This window comes from Arachis ipaensis, chromosome B10 (genome assembly GCF_000816755.2).
Source record: "Arachis ipaensis cultivar K30076 chromosome B10, Araip1.1, whole genome shotgun sequence".
NCBI lineage: Eukaryota > Viridiplantae > Streptophyta > Magnoliopsida > Fabales > Fabaceae > Arachis > Arachis ipaensis.
The window spans coordinates 27,247,636-27,272,438 of record NC_029794.2 but is presented as its reverse complement, the minus strand read 5'-3'; the positions used below and the strand labels follow the sequence as shown (position 1 = coordinate 27,272,438).

General features: G+C 34.3%; 1 long non-coding RNA gene and 1 pseudogene across 1 annotated transcript; one reads left to right on the top strand and one right to left on the bottom strand.

Moving 5' to 3' along the window:
* LOC107620334 lies at window positions 234–8,611 on the bottom strand (annotated as a pseudogene).
* On the top strand, window positions 16,925–17,956 carry LOC110267562. Its single transcript, XR_002355315.1, has 3 exons — window positions 16,925–17,176; window positions 17,551–17,809; window positions 17,939–17,956. It is a non-coding gene; the product is annotated as an uncharacterized LOC110267562 (long non-coding RNA).

Here is a 24,803-nt window from a genome sequence, read left to right as displayed (position 1 = left end):
CTTTCAAGCTAACCGGTGGAAGAACCCACATTCAACCAAAGTTTTAGTCAAATTTTCCGTTGTATCATTATTGTTCTAACATCTGAACTCTGACAAAACGTTCTTATCCTATATTTAGTTAACTCTATTTAACATTGCAATACTCCACAAGTCAGCTCTTTGTTTAGCTCACTACCAAACTAATTTAGTTATGAAGTGTTCAATAAGGTATCTTGGAAACAAGTAAGATCTAAGACTGAAACAATTCAGACAGCATCCAGATGGAGAAAGATTAACGAGCCTGTAATACATTACATTGGTATTCGCCCAATGCCCAGATAGGGAATATGTTTCTGTACGCAGCATAAGTGATCATGCAATTCCTGTTGAACACTCCCATGATTTCCTAACAGGTGAGAAAAGAAACATTGATTTAGTTGATTTCTTTTGGTATTTTAACAATTTAAATGATATACAGAATGCAAGATATGGGGTTTTGAAGACAATACCTCTTGTGGATAGTCACCATTGTCCATCTGGGAATTTATCAGATATGCGGCTGCACGATGCAATGGTTTTGGATCTCTTTTGGCCTGTTCACACATTTGCATTCCACGTAAAATATAAAATTATATGATAAGACAAATGCAAGACAACATGAACTTACAAAGCATTGCCATGGGTTTTATAATACATGCATCAACACAGGTGGGATATGTATAAGCTATTTAAGTTTTTTAAAAACTTTCGAAGTGATAAATTATCCTACCTCAATGAAGAATGGATTTGGTGCAATAATAAACTAGTCAGTTCAAAACCATGGCAGCAGCACAAAAGTAGCAAATATTTTGCTGTATATACTTGTCCAGCAGCAATGAGAGCCAGCAAGGCCCACGATGTGTTTACGAGATGAGCCCTGTTGTTTTCAAGATTTGAATACACCTGAAAAACAGAAATTGGGAGAAACATAACTATAACTCTCAGCCTTTAGATTCCTGAAAGTAATGGAGTATTCTAACTGAATGTTACTTAAAAACAAAATGCAATAAATTATATCAAAATGCAATACACACTTCCCAAAATGTTATAATCTCGACAACTTCTTTATCGTGTTTATGCATGCACTACTCGGAAAAGACTCTCCCACAAGAAAATGCTTAGTAGTTTTAGGGATTTCTAAGAAGAAAAATAAATGATATTGGCATTTAGAAACAGTAAAATTAACCTTGTTTTGACAAGACAAATAACTCTCTCCCCAGCCACCATTTGAAAGCTGCTTAGACAGCAGAAATTCACAAGCGTTATGGATGGCTGGGGAATCACTGTAACTCTTTCCAGCAGCAATCAACCCATTTATCCCAAACCATGCGGCATAGGTGAAGCAAACTCCCCATGAACCATACCTGTTAAGCAGATTTGAGTGGTTTAGAGGTCTACTAAACCAACAAAGTTCCATTCATGCTAAAAGCAAGAGAGAGAAACTACAACATGCATAAATCAACTATCAAATCTATAGAAAAAATTTGAAAATAGTGGTTTCCAAAAAGGGAGTAGCAAACCATGAACCATCTGAAGCTTGAACGCTTTCAATATATGCAGTGGCTCTTTTAATACAGCGGCTTATTTTTTCTGGGCGATGCATGGGATATAATTTCCGAAATGATGCCAATGCTTGCAGAGAGGCTGATGTACATTCCACATAACTATAGCACATAGCAAATAGAAATATTAAAAGATTTAAATGATGGGTTACGGGATAGGAAGAGGAATGCAAAAACTTATACTGAAGAAGCATTTGACAGCTTACCAATAATCAATAACTATATCGCCAAAAGTTTCCGCTAGATTTATTATCTGACAAAAGAGAAAGCATTCATCTAAGTGTGTATCTAATCTTAATCCAAAATCAACTTCCTAAATTTTCAGGATCAACTCGTCAGCTGTAATTCCAAAATCTAGAGGAAAGGCCAAAAAGTTTTGTTCACAAACAATAATTTCAAAGTTGTAGCTTTTGTGACATAACTTCAAATACATGTGCTTGACGAATTGAGAAATGAGTTTTGGGGTAAGATAGCAGAGGGAGAATCGACTACATTGTAACAGATTTTCATACTTTATTATTCACATGGTGTAATTCAAGTAGGCTAATTTCTAATTATTCATAAAAGAAAGTTACCTCCAGCCATCTATATGATCGTGTGAGTTCATATGATGCAAAGCCACCATCGTTATTCTGAAGAGTTGGGAAAATTCAATAAATGAATAAATACATCTCTCGATAATAGCATTGATTCTTCAAAGAGATTCAACAAATTTTAAAGAAGCTATTTGCTCATACACCATGGATCACAGTCAGACACACAAGATATTTAAAATAAATAAATAAATAAAAATTGATAGAAAAAATGAACAAATTAATGAGAAAGAAAAACTTAAATAGAGAGAGGACATGGTATCTTTACAAGAAAGAAAAAGATAAAATGAAGATCTTCTTCCACCAATCTATCAATGATTTATTTGCTCAAACTACTCAGATAATCTAGCTTCAGCCATGACGAATCTATTACCTGCAATGAGAGCACGACATTAACAGCATCATATAGCCTCTCTGCTTCGATTGGCTCCCCAGCAATCTTTGGTGAAATTTTGGAAAGTAATAGAGCAGCCTGAAAAGTAGCATATTTATCAAAGTGGCAGAATAAATTAAACAAGTACAATTTCTTCTACTTTTTTCAATCAATAATTACTTTTAGTCCTTCAGATGTGATATCGGCCATCCATGATCTCTAGTTGAAAAAGGCCAAGCACCTTTGGAAATGTGACGGTACCAATAATTAAGATCACCTGGACAATCTTCTAAAACCTTTTGCAAGAAAAAGAAGAGAAATGTTGATCAACAAGGGTGAACCGATGCAACAATAGTAATAAAAGTGTAAAAGTTACCTGTGATTTCTTAATAAATGAATGAGCTTTTTTAATAGTTTGGCCATATTCTTCAATGAGGTTAGATGAAATAATTGCTTGGACAGCAAATGCAGCATCCCATAGTTGACTTCCATTGTATCCCTGCAACAAAAATTGGTTACAAGTAAATTTTGTGATATAAGCTTGAACAGACACTATTATATGACCTTAAGAAAAACTCAATAATGCTGCAACAATAGTTTCACGTATTATTTTGCACCATATAAATATCAATTTTAAGCCCATATCATTACTAATCATCTGTAAATATGCCCAACTACATCAAAAACATCTTCTGATCACTCTGATAAGAGAGAATAGGTTGACTAATATGTGGACCTGCATTTTCATGCCATCTTCAGCAATCCACAAATAATCATTAAGCCTTGGAAGATGCAACTTGAAGGCCTCTGAATTTGGATCTTCTATCCAACAGCAGAGCATATTCAACACCTGATTGAGAACCATGCAAAAAGGGTGAACCGATGCAACAATAGTAATAAAAGTGTAAAAGTTACCTGTGATTTCTTAATAAACAAATGAACTTTTTTAATAGTTTGACCATATTCTTCAATGAGGTTGGATGAAATAATTGCTTGGACCGCAAATGCAGCATCCCATAGTTGACTTCCATTGTATCCCTGCAACAAAAATTGGTTACAAGTAAATTTTGTGATATAAGCTTGAGCAAACACTATTATGACCTTAAGAAAAACCCAATAATGCTGCAACAATAGTTTCACATATTATTTTGCACTATATAAATATCAATTTTAAGCCCATATCATTCCTAATCATCCGTGACTATGTCCAATTATATCAAAAACATCTTCTGATCACTCTGATAAGAGAATAAGTTGACTAATATGTGGACCTGCATTTTCATGCCATCTTCAGCAATCCACAAATAATCATTAAGCCTTGGAAGATGCAACTTGAAGGCTTCTGAATTTGGATCTTCTATCCAACAGCAGAGCATATTCAACACCTGATTGAGAATCGGGCAAAATAACATTAACAAGATAATTAGTATTTCATTTTTATCCCCAAAAATAAATGAATAAAAATTGTCAGTATTTTTGCTAATCAAGTCCCCAGTTAGCTGGAAATATATATATAACGGGAACAACGAAGAGGTGCTCAGGCATCCACAAAAAATACAATCAAGAGTTTAACACTAAATGAAAATAACACAGTAAAAGTAAATCAATATGTAACCAAAGCCTAACAATTATTTTGGTCATCAGAGAAGCAAGTTATCCAAAGATGAACAGAAGGAGATTTCTAATACTCCAATGCAAAGGGTGGGAAGTTAAGAAACAATGAATAGTTTAAGGGAAACCTTGTGACTCCTGTCCCCTCTCAACAATTACCTTGTTTACAGGGCCTATGCAAATATACCGAGTATTCTCATCTTCATAGTGTATATGCTTCATTACAGTCGTTAGAGCCCATTCTCTCAGCTTGTTTCCAGGCCAATGCATCATAATAGGCTCAACGACCTTGTGTAGAGTGGCCCAAAGAACATCCTGAATGACTGGATGAGGATAGTATAAGTCTTCCTGCATGAAAACAAAGACAATCCTCTTGTAACGTTATCTTTAGCACAATTAAATTGGTAGTTAACAATTTTAGAGAAATCAAATGCTGATTCGCTATCCCCCATTGACGAAGTTCCCAACAGTCTAACACTTCCCACCTATATTCTTCCACGCAAAGTTTAATTTCATCACAAAAGGAATTAGCCTCTGCATTGTTCAAGCTTCAAGCCAAGGGGAATTTCAAAATTCAAACAATAGAGGACATTAAATATATAAAAACCATTATTGCATTATCACCTATCAGTTGAAGCTTTTGGGAGAATCAATGCTTTAAAATGGAGATAACATGCTATAATGATGGTTTACAATGGCATTACTCTAAGGACAATAATAAGCATATAAGAAGTATCCTAGTAATTACTTGGTTGATAACGGGGTGGCAAACAAAGTAACCAGTAATAATAGTGACATGATGGTTGCCATTGTAGTTTGTAGATGGGTATTATGTGGGCATAAACAATAGTAACCGGTTTTGCATGGATATAAGTTCTGGTATCAATTCAACAGGATAATTAACAAACGATTTTGACGAGAAAAAGAAGCCAATACGAGGAACAAAGTGCAGATTCTATTTCCATCCAATTGTTAACTACAAGATAAAATTCCAAGTGTGGAGGCTTAAAATGTTTTCACAACTTACAAGCATCACTAACCTTAGCACACAAATTGCGAGCTTTATCCCAGTCTATATCATGATATGGTGTGTTATAGAGCTCTTTTCTCAAAGATAACACTGTTGGAGTGATTGGACCGACAAACCTCTTGCCATATAAGTAGGACATGGGCAAATAGACCATCCGGCAATGACACCACATCCTTCCTGTACCGCACAAAAAAATTAACTCAAAGTGAAAAATACATATAACATTAAACAGTGTTTAAGATAATTCACCCAAAAACAAATTACAATAAACATAGACAACTAATTTTAAAATGATTCTCTGTATAAGTAATCAAAAATAGAAGTCATTCTTAAGGAATAAGGACTGCATACACAGCATGAACTCATAAACACATACAACAATGCCAGCCTTTTATTCAGTAACCATGATATACAGTACTTAATCATGACACAAAGGTTCCCAGATTGAACAACAAATAAATTCCAGCACAAACTTTACATCAAAAGTCTTTTGTAAAACTTTATGTTAAGTCATGTTGTTCAACCCAAAATAATATATGTAACTCTCTAGCAACAAGATCAGGTTTCGTGTTTAGGTTGAAAGGAGTTCTCACTATCGTAGTGCAATTTGCTTTATTCCTGGGGGAAAAAGGCCAACTAATATACAAAAGCTGATCATATCAGAAACTTGATCCATTTGTAAACATCCTAACATGAAACACTATAAAGCATGAAAGAAAAATGAACTCTTGGAGATAATCTATCATTTAAGTAACAGCTCGTTAACATCGATAACCACTTAAGTGGATAGTTGTTCCTAAACAAAAAATATTTTTACACATCCATTAGTTCATGTATTCTCTCTGAGAAGATTGATGGATAAACAACTAGAATAAAGCACAATAACCTGGATGAAATGGGAGCAAGTATGGAAGTAGCCATATCTCAGGGGGCATGGGATTATTTCCTAACCATTCATGTGCCCCGAGCACCTATAATCAGAAAGTAGAAAATAAACAAATATACCATATACATTAGTAAAATCATTAAAAATGTCTTAATATTCATATGATGAAAATTTAAAATAAAAATAAAGAGACTCAAAGATAGGCTAAGATTTTAACTGAAAGCCACATTTTCCCCCATGATGTTATGTAAGTAGCACAACCATGTGATTAAATCCAGTTACGTGCCTTCTCCATGTCCCCTCCTCCATCATTAGGTCCCTCACCAAGCAATCTCAGAACAACATAATTCAAGACAGAGCCAAACATGGTGCTTGGACCTTCAATATGCAAACCCCATCCACCATCCTTGTTTTGTAGTAACAGTTCACTAATGAGAATAATTTCTGGGACAAGCCCAAAGATTAGGGGGAAGGATGGGACAAAGCTCTTACCTGTTGATTATAGAGATATCGGCATATTTCCTTTTTATGTTCTTCTGTTAAGACTGCATTCAGTGCCCTAGTGACAGAAAGTGTAATTATCTGTTTGATTGGATATCCTAAACAGAATTAGATATCCACAGTTTATCAGGTCAGAGGGAAGACAATGTCACATAATTTTGAAGGCAAAGTTGCAGTATTGTCAAAAACAATGTATTTCAAGGCCAGAATATGCATGATATAGCAATTAACCCAAACATTATTTGAGTTCCACAGTTATCATTTAGGAGGGAAGACAATTTCAAACGGAATTTTGAAGGCTGAAGTTTCAGTATTGTCAAAAAGCATGCGTTTCAAGGTCAGAATATGTGGAATATAGCAATTAACAGAGAAAAAAAATTCACAAAAGAGAAAAGATCAAGTGCTCAAAATAAAACTTACCAAGCCAGGCATAAGAAACATGGGACCTCCATAATCTCCAGGCCAGTGTCCATCGTCACTCTGGAGGGTTGAATGGAAAGTAATGGCCCTTTTTAATGTTCTTGTCACAGTCTCTTCAGTAACATCTTCAATATCATTTGCTCTGACTTTGGGTAAGACTTCACTAATTGGGTTCTCTTTTGCAAACTGCAATGTTTTGTAAGAAACATCATTGAATTTAAAAGGATTGAATTTCTGATATCAGAAACTTATAGCTTTGAAACCATAACAAAGCACAAAATATAATATACAACCTCCCAGTATAACAATATGATAAAATGATTATCTAAAATGTCCTCATTTTAAAGATTTAAAAAACACTTCTGAATTGATTTCCACGTTTGAAGAAGGAACAAGTATCAAACAGTACACAGTATAGTAATAATTGCTGTAATTTTCTAAGAAATTAATGAACTAGTTCAGTGTCTGACTGATTAACAGCAAATAAAACCACAACTAAAAGCAGAATTTCTATAAGAGGGGATTATTATGCCAGTAGCAACCAACTTTGTAGACAAGGCTAAGAAAACACCTGCACAAGGATTAGTTCCACACCCAAATGTAGCAGAAAACAACTCATAATCTTACCACCCTAGACCCACCTGTTCAAACTTAACATATGCTGTTACTTCTCCTCTACATAAAGTATGAATCATTGATAACTCTAATCCTTAAAATTTTTCAAATAGGGACCACTAATCAAATCAAATGCTCTTGCAACTTTTGATACTTTATTTAAAAATAAAAAAGAATAAAAAATAAAAAGAAATTTATAAAGTATAAATTATAAATAAATAAAACAAATTTACTTCAATATGATCATTCCAAAAGAATTGAGTGATACATAAAACAAGAAAGAGACAAACAATGCAAAGTCACTAGCAGTGTATTCATCAAAAAATCATAAAAATACATCACTTAACACATCACCACATTTAAAATAAAAATAAAATTTAATAAATGGCCAATGACCAGCAGTGTTAAATTTGTCATGGAACCTCGAAGAAGAACAAAGATGCACAGTTTCATACCAAAACAACTCAACTTACAAATTAAATTAAGATACCGATAAAATGCCGCCTAAACAACGCCAAGCAGAAAAATGTTACAAAAATGCACAGTACCATTATAATTATGACTATAATCACTATTATAAGTTTACCAAGCATCATCATCATTATTATAATCACTAATCCTTTCGTCTTTACTGTCTTCGACAATGACATCAGAAAATGAGAAAAACACAAACTCAAACACGCAATGATAGACATTAAAAATAAAAATAGAAAGAAACTAAACTAAAAAGAAAAAGAAAAACTATCAAAACTTGAATGGAAATTAACCTCAAAGAGAAAGAGTACCTGAATGCGCATGAGGAGATCAGCGCTATGCTTGTGTTCAAAGCGATTCTCGCGGAAACTCTTGCGAGAGGCTTCAATCTGAGCGAGCTCTTCCGGCGATCCGAGATTAGGATCGAAATCCCAAATCTGCCGGCCAATGTGATCGTTAAGTGTCCGAAGCCATGGGCTTCCGCCGTCGGAAACCTTGAGCTTCCACATTCTCTTCGGTCTAAACGAAACAAGAACGGAATGAAGTTTGAAAGTGACAGAGCTGAAATGCAAATGCAAATGCAAATGCGAAACTGAAAATAGAAATGAAAATGGATGTGAAGGAAGGTATGTAGGAATAAGAGTAAGTAGATGCCATTGGGTTTAAGAAGAAGCCACACGAGGTTGTAGAAGCTGATACAGGTGTACATGGTTTGGTTAATCCAAAAACTAAGCCTGTATTTTGGTTAACCAAAAATTTAATCTTGATTAATTAACTAAATTGGTTTTATATGATAAAATTGATTATTAACCGGTTAAAAAATTTAAAAATCGATTTTTTAACTGGTTATAAAAATAAAAACCGATTTTAAAAAAATAACTAGTTTTTGAAAAAAAACTAGTTTTGTACTAAAAAACCAAAAATTCGGTTTTTATTAAAAAAAACCCTTTTTTAAATTGAATTTTTAATCTAAAAAATTGAAATTAGAATTTTTCAGATTTGGTTAACCAGTTAAAAACCAATTTTTTTTTAATTTGGTTTTGGTTAACCTATTTTAAAAAATATGGATATAGTTTTTAAAATTTTGTTAAATTGGTTAACCAAAATGTGGTTATAATTTTTTAACCGGTTAACCATATTTTAGTTTTTTTATGTATATCCCTAGAAGCTGACCTGGTTCTGATGGTGGTTGTTTGCTCTTATGCAATAATTATATGAATATCATACACTGAATGTGACTCACTATAAGTCTATGATGCCATCAATGCTCGTATTAAATATTTGGTTTAACGAATGCTTTGAAAAAAAATTTAAGTTTTAATCAAGATTCTGAAAAACGAACCAATCATTGAACCACTCTAGTCACTGGTTTACTGGTCTAACCGGTTTAACTATAGTTTAATTGGAAAAACCGTTTTATAATAAAATAATTTTAAAATTATAAATACACCCTAAAAAATACAAACATCAAAATATTATTCAAACTTTAATGGCATTATGTATATCATTTGATGACTAAGATTAAATTATTATTTCATAATGACATGATATTCATAATTTATATGTAAAAATAAGATAGTAAATCAAAAACAAAATTTTTCACCATATCACTATTTAAAAACTCATATATCCACCTTAAACTAAGACAAATAAATTAATCTGAGAATTAAGACTTTCATAATGCAACATAATTTGTGAAGCTACACATAAAGGTCAGTCTTAAGATCCAAATAAAAGGGTGCTTATAGAACATAATTCATATTTTCTAGTACTAGTATAAACATCCTAAAATATAGCAGCATGGCAGAACAACCATCCTATATAAAAATCACAACACAAAATAGCAGCATAGCAGAACAATCATCCTAATCAATAATCAATTAATCATTCAATTTAAGCACAATTAAGTCACAACACAAAACAACAACACATCACTATATATAAAATACAAAACATAAAACAGCAACACAGCAAAACAGACATGGCTAATCAATTAATCATTCAATCTAAGCACAATTAAGTCATTAAGACAGTCACAATCTAAGCACAATCGAGTCACAAGACAACAAAAAACAGCAGCACAATTTTAATGAAGATTAACAAGATTAACCAGTGAACTAAATCAATTGAATCAGCACAATTTTAACAAAGATTAACAAGCAAAATAAATCAACTAATCATTCAATGATTCAATCCAAAACAAGAAAACAGAGTATAATACAGCTAAATTCAAATTTCAATCTGAGTAGCATTAGCAAAAGCCCAAAAAAAAATAATGTTCTGAGTAAAGAATGAAGAATAGAGAACGAAAATTAAAAAAAAATGAAGCTATTGCCTTCGTTCTGAGCGGTCTGAGCAAAGGGGCAGAAGCACCACGGAGACGGAGACCAGGCAACGAGCAGGACGATGGACGGCGCAGAAGCGTGGCGAACCAAACGAAGAACAAGCACTAGCAGTGAGCACTGACCTTTGAAGGACGACTGCGAGCAGACGACGTCGACGGTAGAGAACGAAGACTGAGAGCCAACAGGGGTTCTTCTTTGGAGGATGCCGACAGAACGAAGAGAGGAGCCCCTGACTGCGACGGACGGCATGGGTGGCTCACTCCTTAGGTAGTGAGGCTAGGGTTTCCGTTTTTGTTTGGGCCTTGGGGAGAAGGAAGGGGATAAAAGAAACTGGAGAAGGGGCTCCAGGGTTGGGAGGAGAGGCTTCTGTGCTTCACATGTACCCCTGACTGCAACGGACAGCGGCGGTTGCTCACTTCTTGTGGCTTGCGGCGGTGAGGGTAGGGTTTCCGTTTCTTTGGAGAGGAGGAAGGAAATGGAAGAATTGAAGAAAGGGTTGGTTGTGGCTTAACTGCTGGTTTCACGCCTGCTTCTGTTTAGTTTTTTTACTTTTTACGCGAAACAGCGTTTGATAAAATCGTTTTATAATAAAATAATAAATAAAATATAAATAAACACACTAAAACATAATTATAGTCTAATATAAACTTTAAAATATCATCTAAATTAAAAGTACTACATAAACCACAATGATATAATCTCATTCAAATATAAACTCAAAAGTCAAATAACAAAAAAATTATTGACAATATGTCACACCTATGTTTAATATCTCATTTCTTGAGTGGATCATGGCAGTAGTGTGATTCAAATAGAATCATCCTGAAGACAAGAATTAAATGCACCAAAATGAGCAGCATTTAAGGTTCCCATTACCATTACATACAATTATTCTTAAGTTTGAACAATAAACACACCTACTTTTCAACAAACTAAGAATTTACATAATGACACATCCTATATAATATATTTTCATATGGCAGTACTAAAAAGTTTACCATCAAACATTCAAACCCCATCTACTACTACTATAATATAGAGTGTGAAAGTACTACTACTACTACTATAGTATATAGTGTGAAAGTCTTGAAAACAATGTAGGTACTAAGTTTAATAACAAGAGTATGTTCATAGGAAAATTGAATAACAATCAAATGAGAAAATCAGTAGTCTTGTGTTCTCACAAAAATTGCGCTATAACAAAAGACGGATCATAATGAACAAATAGAAACCCTGAAAAACTTTTAACAAAATTTACAGCATAATTTTAATAAAGATTAACAAGATTTTCAGCTGATCGCAATTTTAGCAAAATTTTAGCACAATTTTAACAAAGATTAACAATCTTTTTCCAAAAATTAACCAAAAAAACACCCAAACAGTGGATTATTCATTCAATGATTCAATCAACACCAAGAATACAGAATATAGAGTACAGAACAATACTGGAGCATAGCTAATCATTCAATGATTCAAGTTATGGGAGGGAAAGCTCTAAGATGGTTCAATCATAGCTAAAAACCAGATATGAGTTCAATCTTGCCAAAATCAAGCAACAATTCAACAATCATCAACCATAATTTCATATCTAAACTCAATAAAAACAGAAATTATATGATAGCAAATTAGTAATTACAATGAAGCAGCAACACAAATTCAGCATCAACAGAACCAACTGCAACAACTAAAAAACTTCATACCAAAATTCAAAAATCAGAGATGCAGTAGAAGAAGTAACAGAATTGCACATTGAGAGTTTAGATCTAGGAAGTTCAATTAAGCAAAATGCGACCTCATTCACTGTGGATCTGTTGTCGCACGGCGGAGCAAAGCAATGGCACCGAGGTCGTTGGTGAACGAGGAAGGAGAAGATACTGCGATTGAAGGCAGCGACAAGGTGCTAAATGCCAACGAGGACGGAGGTGCAATGACCGGTGGTGGCGCGATGAATGAGACTGGCGCTAGTGGTTCTGCGGGTGTGCTTCACCGCGACCTCGCGAACAAGCACGGCGGAGCTGTTGCGACGTAAAAAAGAGACAATGGGAGTACTGAGCACTGACATTCAGTGACCAGACGAAGACGATGGCGACCAGAGGGCAGACGAGTATAACAGCGACCAGAGGGCAGACGAAGACGACGGCTACCACGATGAAGCTGCTCGACAAAGACGACGACGGTGGTGGAGGCTAGGGTTGCCGTTTGAGCCTTTGGAGTTTGAAAGCTAGGGTTGGCTGGGTTGCTTTCTGATTCAGAAAGGGAGCTGGATTGCTGGAAGGAGGAGTGAGTGAGTGAGGTTGTGAGGGTGCTGTAGTTGAAAAATTCAACACCATGTTCAAGTTCATGCCCTTGTACGGAGAAGAACAAAAGAATGCTTCTAAATTAAAGTACAACTAGTTACTCTTACCTCATTAAGCTTTGTTGATTTTTCACTAATTTCAAATTTCAATATGTATCTAATATAAAATCTATACCAAAGTTCTGAAAGCTGAACCGGTCAGCAAACCACTCTAGTTACTGGTTCACTAGTTTATTGGTCCAACCGGTTCAATCGTAGTCCAACCGAAAAAACCGTTATAATAAAATAATAAATAAATTATAAATAAATATCCTAAAACATAATTTTAGTCTAATATAAATCTTAAGATGTCTTCTAAATTTAAAACACTACAAAAATGTCATCAACCAAAGTCTTATGTACTTATTTAAATACAAACTCAAAATTGAAACACGCAAACAAAACAGCAGCAATTCAATCTCCAGCAGCACATCACTAAGCAAGGAATCACAAAACACTATATAACTAAAATCAATAAATCATGAAGACAGTCACCATGTAAGCATAACTAAGTCACAAAAATAGTAAAACACAAACACAAACACAAAACAGCAGCAATCCAGTCTCCAGCAGCACATCACTGCAAAAAAACACAAATCCTACATAACTGAAATCAATAAATCATGAAGACAGTCACCATCTAGGTATAATTAAGTCTCAAAACAGTAAAACACAAACACAAAACAGTAGCAATTCAATCTCCAGCAGCACATCACTATGCAAAGAAATCACAAAATCCTACATAACTGAAATAAATAATCATGAAGACAGTCACCATCTAAGCATAATGAAATCACAAAATAGTAAAACAAACACAAACACACACAAAATAGCAGCAATTCAGTTTCCAGCAGCACATCACTACGCAAATAAATCACAAAACACAAAACATCAGCACAACAACATCACAGCAGAACATATGCTGAATTAACTAACTTAACAATCTTAGCACTAGTAAGCCCAAAGCATAGTTTTAATTAACTTAATTAAACACAAAAATGCTCAGCAGTGAACAACAGAGAGCCAAAAAACACAGCATAGCAGCGAAGAAGACACAAATTAGAGTACAACACAGCATAGCAGTAGTGAGCAGAGCCATTCAATAATCAATATAATTTGATAATTTATGAACTAAAAAACAAACACGAACATCAGGCACTAGTAGTGAGCTATGTGATATAATACGTATTAAGCACCAACTTAAACTACAAGTATTCCTTTAGCCAATGAGCACAAAATTTACCATCAAGAAACTTTAACAAAATTTAACAACAGAAAAAAAATAAAAGCATGTGCAAACCAGTAATAATTTATCGGTATCAATTTATCATCAATCAGTAGGAGGATTGGCGTCGGGGGAATGGAAGGGCCTTCGAGCACGACGAAATAGGAGGATTGAAGAACGACCACAACGAACCAGGCGGCGACGGTGCGACCAACGGTGGCGCGATGGAGGCTAGGGTTGTGTTTTGGGGAGAAATAATGAGAGTATGTATGAGACTGAGGCCAGAATTGAGGCTCAAGAGGGGGGCAAGGGCTTCAAGTCACTCAGGAGGAGAACCTGGCTCTTCTTTTTTAAACAAAACGCAAAAGCGATGCCATTTCATAAAAACCGGTGGTTGCGCGATGGAAGGGAAGCAAGGTTGCGATGGCTACTACGCGATGGAGGGGAAGTGAGGGAGCAGGCGGTGGCTAGACGGAGGTGAGGGACGACCAGGAGCTCGATGAGAGGAGCCCTGGACTGAGCGTGAGAGAGGCGATCTGGATCTGGATTCTAGACAGGACGATGGAGTTTGGTTAGGGGATTGGGGCTGAGTGAGTCAGTTAGTGTGCAGCAGCTTGAAACAACGACGTTTGGTTCCTTATTCAAAAACCGATCGGATCACGGTTCGGTTCAACCGACCGGTTTCTGGCCGGTTCGACCATTTAATTGCGGTTTTTAAAATTGGTGGTTTAGCATTTGTCTGATTCATTTTTTGCAGCGGTTCACGGTTCAACTGGTTCGAACAGTCCAAACTGATTTCCAGAACATTGATCTATACTCTACAAACTTCGTGTGAAACAAAAAATAAGGGTGAGCACGGGTTGGGTTGGTTCAGATTTAGAGTGAAATTAGAATCGAACCAATTGAATTGTAATTGGTTCGGTTTAGTTTGAATTTATGTTTTTTTTTATGTACCCGAATCAAACCAAACTGATTAAGGATAGGTTGGTTTGGTTCGGGTAATTAGGTACCCCATGAAACAAAAATTCATAAAAGAAAAACAAAATTTTTATCAAAATTTTGTAAGTACAATAAACATGTAAAATAAATAGAAATAATACAAACATGTTAAACACCAAATATATTAAAAACTAAACACATTAAAATTCAAACATATTAAACATTATATACATTAAAATCCAAACATGTTAAATACCAAACACATTAAAAGCTAAATACAAAAGTACAATAGAGAGAAACTCAAAATCATTAAAAGGCATATATAATATTTGAGAAAAATCCTAAACGGCCCCTGACAATTACTTCGAAAGACAACGAGGCCCTTAACAAAAAAAATACCCTTCCCGGCTCCTGATCTTTATTTTTATGGGACTGATTAACCCCTGTGCAAAAAAAAAAAGTCAAGATCAGTCCCATAAAAGTAAAGATCAAGTGCCAGAAAGGGTTTTTTTTTTTTTTTGTTAAGGGCCTCGTTGTCCCTTTGAGGTAATTGTCAGGGGCGGGTTGGGTATTCACTCAATATATTTTAATTTTTTTTATTAAATTAATACATGATCAGGTCCATGGGTTGGTTCGGGTTCCGCACCCCTAGAACCATTACCTGGACCAATTACTAGAGAGAGCCATTAGTTTGGTTCGGGTCCGACCCGATAATCGGGCACCTACTACTCGTGCTCACCCCTAAAAAATAGGGTAAAGTATACTTTTTGTTCTGAAGTTTATTAAAAGTTTTAAAATTATCCCTAAGTTTCAATTTGTTTCAATTTTATTCCAGAAATTTTCGATTTGCATCAATTCTACCCCTAAGCGTTAACAGCGTTCAAATCACTAACAGACATTAGTGACGTGGCAAATTTCAATCATTTTTTAAATATTTTTTATTTTTGTTTAAAAATTTATATTATAAAAATTAAATGCGTACAAATCTCAACCTGAAATCCTAAAATTTACTTCTTCATCTTCACCTTCGTCTTCTTCACTCTCTGTAAAAACAATAAATCCTAACTAATGGATTTCCAAGGCTTTATATCATCACAAAAAAGCAGTCAGCGACGATGAATGCTTACATGCAACTGTGATGAACCTCTTGTGCCGAGATGGTCGAAGACACTAGAGAATTTTGGCCGGAGATTTTGGGACTGTGTATATTTTAATGTAAGTTTCAATGCTTTTATTTTGATGTCTTCATGGGTTTCTTCAAGTTTTTTTTTATGTTGCAGATTGGGAAGGAGTGCACTTTCTTTGCTTGAGCAGATGGAGTTGCAAAAACAGAAAAGGCTGAGATTGTAAAATTAAAGATGAGAATTTCCACCTTGAAGGCTAAATTAGTTTATGCAAAATGCAAACTGTTGGTGGCTATCATTTTTGGTGTTGTAGGTTGTTTTATGGTGATTTTAATGTTTCAGTTGTGGGTAAAGAATGGAACTCATTTGAGATTAGGATATTGATGTGATTGGAACTACTGAAATTAGCAGAAGTAAGAGTAGGGTGGCTGTTTGTAATCAGTTCCAAAAGTGTACTCAACTCGAAAACTTGTTAATGTAGTTGTCCTGAAGTTTAATTTATGTTTCAAAAAAACCCTTAAAAAGATTGAAATAGTTTAGATTGAAAATTGGCATTAAGACCCTGTCGTCACAAATTATCTTACATGATACAAACCAATGTTCTGAAAACCGGTTCGAACCGGCCTGTTGAACTGGTCGAACCGTGAAACAGACGCAAAGACGGTTCGGGCAATCAGCAAAACCGCAAAAAATGAAAAACGGAGTTGAACCGATGAACCGACCGGAACCGTGACCCGGCCGGTTTTTGGGTTGCGCAACAAAACGCTGCCGTTTACGCCACTGAAGCCCTAAATCAATGATGTGAATCCCTAATTGGCTTCAGCACTCAGCAGTTCAGCCCTTCACAATTCTCATCGAGCAAGGTTCGGCGTCACAGGTTCGGTGTCGCCCAGTCACCTCCGTCGCGCAGTCACCTGCATCGCGCAGCAGCCGTCGTTCGTCGGAACAGCCACCTCCATCACACAGCAGCCGACGTCTCTTGAAGGTGCTCCACCACTGCTTGAAGTCGTCGCCCAGCCAGTCACCTCCATCACCCGACGTCGCTGTCTCCCAAGTCCCACTCTCCCTATTGCATGTTCTGTACTTGAAGCCTTGAAGGTGCCTTCGAGCTTCCAAGAGTTCCAGGTAATTTTTTTATTTATGAACTTATGATTGTTTGATTGAATCATTGAATAACTGTTGCATGATGAACTCTGATACTGTAAACTCTGATAGTCTGATACTGTGAACTGAACTCTGTTCGTTGAGTAGCTCTGGAACTCTGATACTGTGAACTGAACTCTGTTCGTTGAGTAACTCTGATATTTCATATTTGTGACATGATGAACTGCTAAACTGTGACTGTGAACTCTTTGATTGAGTAGCTCTTTGATTTTTCTTTGTTTACTATCAACCTCAAGTTATGGTTTTGGATTGATAATTAGGATAACTCTGTTTTCATGCTAGCATTTATAAACACTTTTGGCATATTGGTAAGTGAAGTTGAACACTTTGTTGAGGAATATATGACTTGATGCCTGTGAAATTGCGAAGGGTGATGTTTCAGGGTCTCTGGTGGAGTTTGACAGGGCAATTGAGTTGGACCCTCGTCAAAAGGCGTGTATGTTTATAAGCATTTTGAAAAAAAAAAGCGTTATATCAGCACTTTGGATTGGAATGATTGTAAATTGAGTTCAAGTTACATGAAATTTGGTTGTGCTCATTGTGTTTGTTACCAGATCTTTGGCAAAGGGGCCTCTCCCTTTACTACCTTGATAGGTACTCACTCTACACTCTTCTGTTATTTAATTGAGTTTAATTACTATTCACAAGGAATTGCATATTTATAATGTATTGCTTATGAATCTGTAAAAAGGGGGACTGAATTGGATTCCCATTTTGTCGTAGATTTGAAAAAGGAGCTAAGCAGTTTCGGCTAGATGTTGCACAAAATCTGAATGATACCGAAGAGTCCATATGGTGCTTTCTCTGTGAAGCTCAACTGTATGGAGTGGAGATACAAACAAACTCAAATAATGAGAGACAGTTTCAGCAGTGCACAAATAAAAAATTGCATGAAAATATCCATCACATTAGTCATTATCAAAATAACATAAGTCATTAATCAAGATAATCTCTAATTAACATAAGCCATAACCAAAGTGAAAACCAAATAACATAAGTCATTAGCAAAATAATTCAGTAACAAAGAAAGAGTTGGTCCCATAAAGTTTAATACAAAATGCCAACATTTTTCATTCTTTCAAAAGAAACACCCGACACAAGATGTGACACAACTAAGATCCAGTGAGAGCACTTTGAGTCAGACTCCTTTGTGATGAGGGTTGTCTTTGTGCACTTGAAGTTGAGTTGCTCCTAAGCATTCTAGTTGGCCTTGGTGGCTGAAATTTTTTGTATTCTTTAGGTTGGGTGTTAGGCCTTACTGCAATATTGGCCAACCTTGGTCAACCTGGTCCTCTTATGCACTGATCGAGTAGATCCAGCATTTTCAGTAGTGTTGTTCTGGGCTGGCAATGTTGTAACGGTTGCAGCAGTTCTAGTATTGTTGTGCTGGATTGGCGATGCTGAGGATGTTGCAGCAGTTCCAGTATTGTTCTTTTGGGCTGGCAATGCTGAGGTTGTGGCTGCAGTTGTTTTCTATCATTGATATCAATAAAAAATAACAACAATTATAATTATGATGAGGTAAATAACATAAGAAACAGTGCTAAATCTGGAACCATAATTAATGGACAAGTACTCACACTTGGCCTTCTAAGAGGGCAGCCTTGCTTATTGTGGCCCAATTTCGTAAATACACTAAAATACAAGTTATTAGATTACCTTTGCTTGGTCAAACATAAATGTGCTTTGTAATAATTTATCCTCACCTATGTCATCAATTAAGTTTGAGAGGAACCAATTCCATGAATCTTTTGTCTTGGCCTCCACGACTGCATATGCAATTGGTAGCATTTGGTCATTTGGATCCCACCCTATGGCAACCAATAGCCATCCTCCATATGGTGCCTTCAAAAAACAGCTATCAAGTCCTAACATGGGCTTACACTTTATGAAACTCTCCTTGCAAACCTTTAAACAAATATAAATCCTATGAAATCGTGGAATTAAGTCCATTTATGTATCAGGGTGCTCAGTTTGTGCTGCAAGAGGTAATTGGACTTGCAGCTTCACAGATGAACCAGGATTGGTGCATAGCAACTCATGGCAATAGTTGTAAAGTCTTCTATACTGCTCCCTGAAAGTTCCATTAATGTCAACCAGTGCAATCTGTTTGGCCCAAAATGTCTTTGCTCTTGAAATTTGCACATTCTACTTACTAAAAGTCCTACTTTGTATTTTGCCCAGCTTCAATTTCGGATTCTCTTCCACTTTCCTCCTGAAAACCTTCGCCAGCCACTTTGACTTCATCACTTTTATGTCAAATACAGTGTTACAAGAATGATGATCATTAACAGTTCTTAGCTACCAACTATCTTCATTGGCCATCTTCACCACATATGCAAACTATTTACACCCATCTCCATACTTAGCCCTCACTCGAACATTGTCCACCATTGGAAATTTTATGTTTCTCCCAGTGTGAATAGCATATGATGTCACAACTTCTTTGAACTCCTCTTTTGTTGCATAAAGAGTTCCAAACTCCCACTTATAGTTACTCATATCCTTCAACTCCTTGTGGATGAAAATTTTCTTCTTACTGCTTTCATCATCCTCACTCGAAAGCTCCTCTAACTCATCACTGTTCAATCCTTCATCATTGCTTAAACGAGAGCTCTTTCTCTTTTTAACATCCACCTTTTGAGTTTTCTTTAATTTCTCGACAGCAGTCTTACTTTTCTTAGACTTCCTTATGTCTTGGTGCATCTCTCCAAGAGTTATATCAGCATCAAATAGCTCATCATCACCACAGTAACCATCTTCACTATCACTAAAATGAATATCAGAATCAGCCTCATTATTCGGGTCATCAATGTCATCCTCTTCTTCACTATTATCCCCATCAACAACATTTTGAAGCACTTATTCAACATTTAAATGGACATCAACTAATCCCTGAATTTGGGCCTCTGCATCCACCCCTTCACCTTGGGCCTCCACTTCAATATTTTGGGCCTCTCTAATATTACTTGGCCCACTATTAGCATCCACACACTCTTCCTCAACAACCTTGCTCCCACCCCAACATCTAAATAACCAATGTCTTAACAGAAATCATCAGGAACTGAAGTCTTATGCATTACATACAAGTCAACTACCTTTTTTTAACTGCTGTATTTGTCATTTTCATTGCTTCTTTATCACCCGTCAACAACTTCAACCCTTCTAATCCTAACTCAGCATCTTTATACCACGGTACCCCAATGTTCTCAGCAATGTACCCAAGTTTTTCAACCAAATGATAAGCCTCTATAACACTCCATCTATCTCTGTCCCACCAGTTAACTATTATTACCTCACCATCAATATACTCAATTTTACCCTTATCACTACAAAACCTACCCCCTAACACTGAAACCATCCATCTTGCCATTATAAAAAAAATTTCTAAAACAGAGAACAGAGTAACTAATCTTTCAAAAATATAGACCACATAAATATGATATTTTTCACAAAAACAGAACATAAACCCCTCAATCCCTGAATGCAATAGAACCCTAACAGCAATCAAGAGTGATAAAAAAATCCTAAACCCTAACCATTCAAACAACGCAGTTTCAAAATTAAATGGTGGCCTACCTCATTAGAAACCTTGATCAGAATGGCCCTATCCCAAACTCCCTTGTCGATGACTGAACCCTATCCTAGACTCCTTGCTCGGCCTCGACGATGTCGCCACCTGCACCGTCCTACACGTCGCTGCGGCGGACTGAAGACAACAGCGCGACGTCTAACCACCCTCTAAGTTTTTTCGTGTGACTCTGTTTCTTTGGCTATGTTTCTTCGTGCCAAAAGGAAAACAAATGGGTTACATTTGAAAAAGGAAGACAATGGGTTACTTGGATTACTCACAGAAGGATATTTTGAAAATTTTACTTTTCTTGCCACATCACTAACGTTTGTGACTAATTTAAATGGCGTCAAATTAAAGGGTAGAATTGATGCAATCGAAAACTTTTGGAAAAATTAAAACAAATTAAAACTTAGGAGTAATTTTAAAATTTTTAGTAAACTTTAGAGACAAAAAATATATTTTACCCAAAAAGTATCATCATTTAGCAAGAAAAAATAATGTTTATTTTATTTCCTTTTTATATTTCGTTTGTATATATTTTTATGATATAACATTAGTTTTTTAAATTTCTATTTTGTATCTTTTATTAATTATTTTTAATAAAAATAAAGATGTACAAGAAAAATATATACAAAAATAGTACATATCTTTTTTTTTTCACAATAGGAGGAATGATATTTGAACATGTAAGTAAAGAGAATTTATTAGAAAGTCCCACGTTTATAAAAATTGTTATCATGGTTACATAACAACACGCTAAGATATCATCAAGCTAGATATGAGTTGGATAAAACCTATAAAGAAAAAGCTTGTTTTGGCCACTAACAGTGCAAACATCTTCATAAACAATTAAATTACCGACGAGTAGCTAGATAGAAACAAGGTTGATGAAATTTGTGGACTAAACCAGGGGCTGATGCAAATGTTTGGTATAGTGTTTATATTTTGAAATAATAACGAGAAAAATTTAAGGTCGGCAATTTTAATTTATGTTGGATAATATTTTTAACCAATAGTCTAATATTTTTAATTCAGTATTATATTTTTAGTTTAATATTTTTAAATATTGTTGATTAACTATTGATAAAAAATAATAAATTATATTAATTGTATAATATTGCTCTAAGAAAAAACATTCAATAAGTTCAACTATGCTTTTTCACTTTACCTACTCTTCCATTCATGTATATTAGTGAACCAAGAAACATGAAAAGAAGGGTTCAATTACATATATAATTATTATTGCTAGATAGGTATTAGGTGGTCAAGTGAGCCGACACATAAAGCACTTGAGATTAGAGATGAACCCTTTTTCTTTTTCTTGTATTAACGGGCAGTGATTTGTCCTCATCTCACAATTCAAATAGCAAAATCCTTCAAGAATATTTTATAGAATCCCTAAAGAAATTAAAAGGGGTAATGTTTTTATTTTTTTCATTATTATTATTAAAGTTGTTCTAGTATGTCTAAAATCTTTTCATTCTTTTGGTGGATTAGATTTGTTATTGTTATAACATATGATTTTGGTTTTGTTTAATTTTTACTGTAGTAAAAGAAATTCTCTATATACAAAAATAAAATGAAAAAATAGACTTAACAGGCTTTTTCAACTAATTTTAATAGTGTTTCATAATACAAGAACATTTATTTTCGACAATATCAAAGTGGTTGTGTGTGTAAGTGTATATTGTAAGTGAATTTATGATATTATAATATATAAATATATCTGAAAACAATTGTTGTACCCATTTATTTAGTAGAATTTTTTTTACTGCAATAAAAATTAAATAAAACCAAAATCTAATACAATTAACTCATCTAAATATCCCCGTTACATATTCCAAAGACAAAACTAATCCACAAAAAATATTTTAGCATATTAAATTATTAATATAGCCAATAGCCATGTTAAAGTTCTGGGTGTCAGGGCTTGTCTGCGCCTGATGGTAGCTGTGGCTGAGCCAAGGCTGTTCGTTGCTAGTATTAGTTGGTGAACTTTTGAATTGGGCTATGACAGCATTGAATTGGGTATCCCAAATAATGAATTGGATCTCAAATGTTTGGATTTTGTTAATAAGAAAATAAAAATGAGAAGCAGCCCATGTTCAGCAATCAACATTAGCAATGGAGCCTCAAATGAAAATTTACACTGCTTTCGTGTCAATATTTTTAATGCCTTTTAATTCTTTTAATATTTATCTGGTTTGGAATAATTTATTTTGATTTCAAGAAATCGAAATAATTTAAAAAATTTATTTTAAATTTATTTTAAAATAGAAAAATTTATATAACATTTAATTTAAGTTGCAAAAAATTTTAAAGATTAAAACACAAGGATAGAAAAATTAATATCCAAAATTTATATATAACTTACAAATTGCAATGATCTTTTTTTCGTAAGCTTCTAAGAGAATAGTTTTCGTAACTATTTTCTAAGATTATAAAGTTAGCATTTAATACTTTAGCTGGTTGTAGTATTATAAATTTTTATAACTTTTTATTACACTAATCATCATATTAAAATTAGATTTTGTTATTCATATTTATTCTACATTCATATAAAATAAAATATGTGGCAAAAATTTAGTTATTATATATTTGTTTATTATTTTTATTTATGTCTATGCTTTTAAATCTACTACATTAAGATACTCATAGACATAATTCTAATAGTTGTATGAGATTAATGAGACGATATAAGAATTTAATTGTGCTATTTTTTTAAAATAGTTTTATTAGTCTTTCATTTATGCTCTTTCAAAAATATAACTTTATTGTCTTATTACTATTTGTTTCTTAACATTATTATTATTATTATTATTATTATTATTATTATTATTATTATTATATCTCCGTTATATGATTAAACTGAAACTACTATTTTACTTTTCTTATTTTATTTCATGTATTATATATGCTTTGCTCTTACGTTAAAAGTTTTTATATTCGTCAGTCACAGCGTATGATATGATAACATGACATAATATAAAATATAATACTTTTTAAAAAACAATAAAATTATAGATAATTAAAGATATTTAATATAAGATTGAAGACATTTTTCTTATCTATTACAATTATGTACGAAAATAAAAAGTATTTTGAATATAAATTTTTAAATTTGTTACAAAGCAAGGTTCAAAAAATAGACAAAGTCTAGATATAAAGACCAAATCCACTTTGCCAATGTGTTTGATCTCATAATAGCTTACCTAGTGTGCAGAATCTTAACTGCACATACAAATATGCTCATATATATATATATATATATTCAAATGAGATCTCAACACCTCTTAAAAAAAAAAGGAAAAAATAAACTACCCACCAAAATAGAAAAGGAGGTTATAAGAGTGGTCACTAGGTTACTTATCCAATTATTTAACTTTCATTTCCATCTTAGGAATTTCTCAACTCTAATCTATATAAAAACTGCCAAAAATTGTTGCTTACTTAAACATCCGAGTCCCTTGCAGGTACCATCCCACACACATCCTCACGAGAAACTCGGACGACTTTATCCCTCCATGAGAAGACGTCATACATTGCACCTGAAGGCGTCTAGGCCCCACGTTCAGGCCCAAATCATCTTCATCCCTTTGAGATTTAACAATCTCTTTGATGTTGTGAACTGTCAGGGGTTTTGTAACACCCTAACTATCAAAATGTCACGCTTCCGGCTGCGCTACTCTGATAGCTCAGGTATTACGACTCTTAAAATATTTAATACTAAAATGTGAGCCTGTTTAAATCTTAAACCAAATTTTCAAAACATACATCTATACTTTTCAATACAATTTACAATAGTTACATATAATACATATATATATACATCATACCAATATATAAACTTCACATATCAAAACTCCTATCCCTCTTGCAAAGGTTATAATATTAATAGCGAGGGAAGAATAATGGTAACAAAACTAAAACATCTTCTATCGCATAAGCTAAACTCAACTACTCTTCATAAGCTTCTTCGTCCATTTCCTGAAAAAGAAAAGTCTGTAGCGTGTG